General features: G+C 28.2%; 1 pseudogene; it reads left to right on the top strand.

Annotated features, from left to right (window-relative positions):
• On the top strand, nucleotides 5,750-6,663 carry LOC18609802 (annotated as a pseudogene).

Consider the following 7,747-nt stretch of genomic DNA (forward strand, 5'->3'; position numbering starts at 1 on the left):
AAAAAAATTAGAAGGTGCCCATCCTAATGGGTTGTTGCCCAAGAGCCCAAGGGTGGGCTGCTGCCTTGCGGCAACTTGTGCTGCTACCGAGCAACATGTGCTGCTGTCCGGCAGCACACTTTACCCCTCTTTTCCCCTCTCCTTTTCTTTTTAAATAAAAAAATATTTTGATAGAAAAAAAAATATTTTTATAATAACAGAATTTTAATATAAGAAAAACTCTTTTCTTTAAAAAAGATAAATACAAGAAAAACTCCTTTTTCAAAAAAAATTAATAGTCATAAAAAAATAAAGAGACCAAATATTACCTAATTACCTTTTTCCTTTTGGCTCTAAACTTCTTTATCCATGGATACACCAAACACATCAAGAAATATTAAAATTACATAGGTTTTCCTAGTTACATAAATATAAGGAAAAATAAAAAAATCAAGAAGAAAACATGACGATGATAGGCCACCCTTCTTGTTACATAACCAAAAGAAAAATGTTACATGTAAATTTTCTAGGACAATTAATGTGGCAAAAACCTTGAATCATGTATCATAACATACAACCATACATTGATCACATCAAGATAGTTAAACATTTGCGAAGGTGACAATCATGCATAATAAATATAGGAAACAAACTTTCAATAATCCCTGCTCTGATACCAATTGTTGAAGTAGGATCTTAGTTAATTGATGTGATTGTGTAAAGTATGGATTTCAAAAATTTATTTTATAAAAGAAGCAAGCAATCCAATTACACAAGCGGAAACACACATTATTATTATTGAAAGTAACATTATCACAAAAAAAAATAAGAATCTATTAAGAAAAACCATACCTTTAATTTTGAGATTCTTATTTTTTGATTCCACCATACCAATGAACGATTTCTCGACCAAACAAGTTTACCACTTATTCTTCAAGAATACTTTCAACTTGAACCTTGAGTGCACAAGGTGTGGAATGCAAAACTATAAGATGGCAACCGATTTTTTTTTCTTTTTTCTTTAGAAAAGCTTGGAGGAAGAGAAGAGAAGTGACGGTTGAAACTTTTTTTAAGAAAAAGTACGTTATCTTATTTTCTTCCAATCTCTTCTCTATTTATTAAAACTCTTGCTTCAAAGGTTTAATCAAAGCTTTGAATCAATCTTGACCATCCATTTAGAGTTATGAAAATATCAAACATGCTCCATAATTATCAAAATAAAAATTAAAAAATAAATAATTTAATTCTTTAATTATCATTTAGAGTTCTTGATAAAATAAAACTCCTTATTGAATAATAACTTTTATTTTATTATTATCTATTTTTTTAAAAAAATTAATAATAAATAAAAGAGTAATAGTCAAACGTGGAGTCTCCTTTTATTAACATGGATGTCTAGATTCATTTTGCAAGAATCGTCCTAAAATGCTCTTAATTTAGGACAACTCTTGTCCATAATTAAGATAAAAAATATTTTATCTTGTCTAAATTTGAGATAAATATGTATTCTTATCTAGATTAAGATAAAAAATATTTTTCTTGTTTTAAATTAAGACAAACATATTTTCTTGTCTAGATTAAGATCAAACATGTTTTCTTGTCTAAATTAAGACAAGCATGTTAAAGTTGCCAATTTTTGTACACAATTTAATTAATCAAATTAAAGCATGCATTCCAACTTAAAAAGTTGAATTCTACGAAGCTAAGTGGGGAATCTATTTAGACATAGATATTCCAAGCTCCAATAAATTTAGAATTATTCTTAATCTCATTAAAAATAATTCAAACTTATTAACCATGAAATCTCTTCACCATAGATTCATGGTTGCACTCTTGGATTAACTATAATTATAAGAAACAAGTCAATATTTGATATTGATTATTAGTTGTTCAATTGCAAACCTTATATTATGAACCCTCATAACCATCCAATGACAAAAGGTGAAATTACCATTTTACCCTTTATGTCAATTTTATCCCCTAGTATCAAATTTCATCCAATTAGTGATTTAATACTCTAGATCTAATCTTTTGAGTATCCAGATGTGATGAGTAGTTAATTTATCAATCCACTAGGCCCAGATTAATCACTAATCTTCTTGAAATCACTAGAAGTGATGTTAATATTATGAACTCCATTATCTGGATATATATTTCCAAATGTTCATCTCGATTACAATCCCAGAATACGAAGTCTAGATCAACGCTTTATGATGATCATGCTTATGGTAAATCAAAGATTATAAGGAGATTAAACATGAGTCCACTATCCATCAAGATTTCGGTTATTCTATAAGCAAATGTATAAGTGTGAGATCAAGATTTAGGTAACGGTAAAACTTAAATTTGATTCTCACATGATTCCAGTTCATGTTATAGTGTCATTACTCGAAGTCAACTATTTCGATGATTTGAGACTCATCATTTCCTTGAAATGAATCACATTTGTTTCATTAGAAGTAATCTGGACACTACACCTTTAACACAATAAAGTGACCAGCTTTATTATATGGTTGTGAACAATTTTTAGATTCAATTAAAATACATGTCTCTTATGTATGACTCTTCATACAAATGTATTTTAATATCTCAATAGAATCTTGGTACCTTAATAACTAGATAATGAATGCTCACCAAAACAAACTTTTTATCTTATTATCAAAATGTACTTTTATTACAAATAAATTTAATGAATTTAAGCATGAGAATATACTTGCTTTCCAAGGCACCATATTCTCAAAATTCCTAAAGACACACACACACACACATACGCACACACACACACAAACGCATATATATATATATATATATATATATATATATATATATATATATATATAAAGATTTAGAACCGCTTAATTTTAAAAAATATTTTCTTTTTCTTTTTGGTCTCTATTCTCATGCTAAATCATATTTAATGAAGTTACTCGCATAACAAGATCTTAAAACTTGGGAAGTCTTTTTTTGTGATTTCTGAAAAAGACTAAAAAACAATTTCTAGTAGTTGGCTAATTTTCCCAAACTTAAGAAAGGGACAGTTTTAAATTTTTGAGAGCTTAGCTCAGTTATTGTTTTTGCTAGTTCTTAGAGCATGTTTGACCTGACTTTTTTCTTTTAGCTTAAAAGATATTATAAAGCTCATATAAAAAATAATAGCTTTTAAAATTAAGCTAAAACTGTTTGGTAAATTTATTTTTTATATGTTGTTTTTTATAAATAAGTTGTTTGGTAAAACAATTTATATAAATTTTAATTTTAATTAAAATTACTATAAATGGTATTTAATAAATCAAGAGAAAAAAATTGAATCAAATAAAAAAAAGATAAGTGTGAAAAACATATAATTTCTTTTATAATATTATGAATTGCTGAAAGATAAAAGAAGAATGTAAAAGAATATTTATTATTATTTTTTAAAATTGAGCTTGAAATTTATGACCTTTAGAGCTGAACAAAACTGATATTACATATTAGGAAGAGAATCCAAAGTGGTATTAATAATGGGTCCAATTGGATCAGGAAAATCACGTTTAGCCATTAATTTGGGGACCTATTTTCCTATTGAAATCATCAACACTAATTCCATGTAAGTCTATTAAGGTCTTGATGTCCTTACCAACAAAGTTTCCCTCCATGAACAAAAAGATTTTGGCTTTTATATTTTTTTTCATTTTTTAATGTATTATTGATTTTGTCGAGAAGTGTCACATTATCTATTGGGTATTGTTAGCTCAAATGTGAAATTCACTGCTAAAAAGTTCAAGGATTCTGCAATTCCTATTACCAAAGGAATTAATGTCTATTTTAATTTACTTGTAGTGTAGCTTATTGTTATACCTAAAAGAAACAATTCTTTAAAAGTGAGTTACTAGAAATGAGTACAAATATTGACTTTTCAATTTTTATCTAATTTATCTTAACAACTATTGACCTATTTGACTAATTATTTCAATCATAATCAACAAATATTATATACACACAAAAAATTAAAAACAAATAAACATCACATAATTGTCATATCAAACAATAAATTGAGAAATATCAAATAATAAAGAGAGTTTTCAAAGGCAAAAAAAGAACGACAAAAAATAAAATGAAAAGCAAAATAGAAAGAAAAAGACCTGAATGTAGTTTTAAATTTTTTGTTTTCTTTTCTCTTAATTTTTGTAAGAATAAAAAATAATCTTAGAAGAATGATTTGCAGAAAGGGGGAGAGGAGAGGGAGATCAATAGAAAACGAGGGATGGGGTATTTTTTGAGAGATGATCTTTTTGGAAAAAATAAATAAATCTCCTAAGAAACTGGCATATTTTTTAAAAAAACAAGAGAAGAGAAAGCTCTTATTTGGAGCTTTTTAAGCTCTCTTTTTTTAAATTTTGTTCTTTAAAACAAAGTTATTTTTTTTTAAAGCTTCTTACAAAATATTATCTGACCCGGCTTCTACTTTTAAAAAGTAGATAAGTTAAAAATAAATCAGGCCAAACAAGCACTTATCTGCTATTTGCTTCTACTTCTTAAAACAATAATGATTATTTTTTGTAATTGTAAAATTAATTATATTTATTTAGTATAACTAGGCATTGAATCAATTGTGTTTTTGCTCCCTTTTTATATATAACGTGGTATTTTTTTCCTATTTTTTCTTCCTTTTTATATATAACGGGGTATTTTTTTTCCTATTTTTGCTCCTTTTTAGTTGTCTTCCTCTCTTATATACTTACCATATTTCTCCTCTCATAACTCTTTGCAATTCCCCTTTCTTCCAGAGTTGATTATGGTGCTTAGAATGTAGTAGGTCCTTTGTGTCTCAAATCCTATGACCCCAATGATGAGCAAAATCGAGTCTAAAAAATCAAGTCTTTTGATGAACAATATTTGGTGTTTGCACTCGCTCGTCAATTTTTCCATGAGTAAATAAATTACAGTCCTTCCTTATATGCCTAGTGTCTAATTTGTATAAAACAAAGTGTTTTGTTTTGGATTTTGTTTAGTTTCTTGGCATTGAAATCCTATTTAGTGGAAAACCACAAATTGTTGATTAAATAACCAAAAACATTAAAAGAAAAGAAAGAGAAGAAAGAAGATGGTATTATGAGATGACATTAATATCGATAAGCATTGGAAAAGAGGGTTAGCTACCTGTTGAAATCAGCAGGTTCACTTGATAAAGAAATTAGAAAGATAAAGGGTGACACAATTGATTTTACGAGATAAAAAATAGTTAAAACTGTAAATTTAGTTATATCATAATTTTTAAATGTTCATTTTCACTTATTCTCGATTAAAGATAAATAATTTTGACCATTATTCAATATGCTTTTATTTGTAATTGAAATTTAAAAAAAAAGTTTTGAAAATTCTAAATTTTAAATTTATAATTCTTATTTTTTAAAAATTTTAATTTCATACAATATTATAAAAAAATATTATCAAAGTTGGTAAATTTCGATTTAAAAAAATACAATATAGATATATTAATTCAATATGAAAAAAATAATTTGTCAAAAAAAAAAAACAAACTAACAACTGAACATGAATACTATAAGAATTCATCAAGCTTGACGGTAACATGAAGGTGACAAGTATTGAGCAAGCTTTTATTCAATTTTGACTTTATCCGGCTCAACTCAGCAAGATTTTTAATCGCATTTGATAAAGGCCTTTCAACGTTACATCCTGTTTTGGTAAGTTGGCTTCGTGGACCATTGGGAGAATCCAATCCATTAGCTTTGGTGAGTAGTGACGCCAATGGTAGCAAATTAATTGTGTAATAACCATGGGAACGGAAGAATCTTTCTTTTGATCCTCTCTCCTTTTGTATAAGGCTAAGGCTTTTATGGTGTAGATTATTGTTCACCTACCCTCCAATTTTCTAGTTTCTCATACTTTAGCATACAAAAAAATGGCTCAAATTGCAAAACTTGAGGTCCAATCAGAGATTCAGTCCTCTGCTGATAAGGTCTACGATATCTTCAAGCGCAAAGTGTTACCTCGTGCCGAAAATCTGCCCTGAACTGGTGACAGACATTAAAGTTGTCAAGGGTGACTGGGAGACTGTGGGCTCCGTCAGGATATGGAAATATGTTGCTGGTAAACCAATAATATATATATATATATATATTTCATTCTAGATGTTATGACGTATTTGTTATCCATTAAGCACCTTGACAGAAATCTCCATTTTTTATAATCTATTTGAATTGACTCATCAATCAGCCCTTAGCTGATGATCTTGGGCTCGGCTGCTGGCCTTACAGGACTTTCTGAGAATGTCTCGGAGACCATAGAGTCTATTGATGATCGAAACAAGTCAATCACTTTCAACGCATTGGATGGTGATATCACGAAATATTACAAGACCTTCAAGGGTATTGTTACTGTCACGGCTAATGGTCAAGGAAGCTTGGTGAAATGGACTTTGATGTACGAAAAGCAGAACCAGAATATCCCTGATCCTGAGAAGTACATAGAGCTTGTCTCTGCTATTACCAAGTCTGTGGATGCTTACCTTCTCAAGAAATAAGAGAAAGAAAAGCGATTGTTCAACAAAATTAAGCTGCCCTTTCTTTTTTAAATTCTTCATATATAACCATGCTGATGAAACGAAGCCCTTACCACAGAGCAAAACTATGCTACTTTTCATCTTGTAAAATATTGTTCAATCTAAGGTCTTAATTTGATGCATGTCTGTAGGAACTCATTTGCATATATATATATATATAGTAGCTTGTCAAACTCTAAAATAGTTTTGTCTTGGGTGTGCAGAGACAATTCTAGATCATGGGATAAATGAGAACGAGATTGATAGATTAAGAAATTGTATTACTATTTTTGAGTTTGCTCATATCTTTAGAGAAATTTACTTCTTTACAGATTCATTAACAAAACTTGTGGTGGTCACATCTGACTTGTTCTTTATGTGATGGTGGTTTATTGTGGCTGATGTTATTATAATGTGGTATATAGTTCTTTCTCCATGGACTATTTATCTCTCCTTTCTTATGGGTGATTTTGTTATAATTCTACTTTTAATGAATAAAAACTTTATTTCGCTAAGAATTATTATTGTTATTTTTATATACTATTTATTTATATTGATCAAGAGTAAGAAAAGGTGGACAAATAATTCCATCTGTATTCCTCTACATTAGAGGTGTGCAAGGTTAGGGTCGTTTTGTACTTGTAGGCTCAGCCCGAGATTAGAGTTCGGCATGGCCTAACCCAGCCCGAATATATAATCACTTAATTAATAATATATTCTTATTACAAATTTTAATTTTAAAATTTATTTAAAATATTAAATTATTAATATAAAATATATACATTTTTACATTTTAATCATAAAATATCATATAAATAGGCGAGTCCACTTGCACTTGAGTTTAGCTTTAAAAATTGGAGGTCTAGTAAGCTTGACTCATGAATATTACTATTCTATGTCAAGCTTCAAATAATGATTACATTTTTTGGATAAATTATAGTGAATGAGTTTATAAGAAATATACGAAGGATTCAAAATTGAAATTCATTTAAAGAAATTGAAAAGTGGAGCCACAATAATATTAAAATAACATTAAAATTTATGAGCTTTTTGAATTTAAATGAAATTACTATTACTTCAACTAAAACTTTGATTCTTTATAAATTAAAATTAAAACTATTTTAAATTATGAAGGAAAAACATGTAATTTGTACAGGCATATGACTAATTTAGATGATAAAAAAAAAAGGTTTGACCAGAAAATCATTTTCATAAAAAAGCAGCCTC

This window comes from Theobroma cacao, chromosome 2, assembly GCF_000208745.1.
Source record: "Theobroma cacao cultivar B97-61/B2 chromosome 2, Criollo_cocoa_genome_V2, whole genome shotgun sequence".
NCBI lineage: Eukaryota > Viridiplantae > Streptophyta > Magnoliopsida > Malvales > Malvaceae > Theobroma > Theobroma cacao.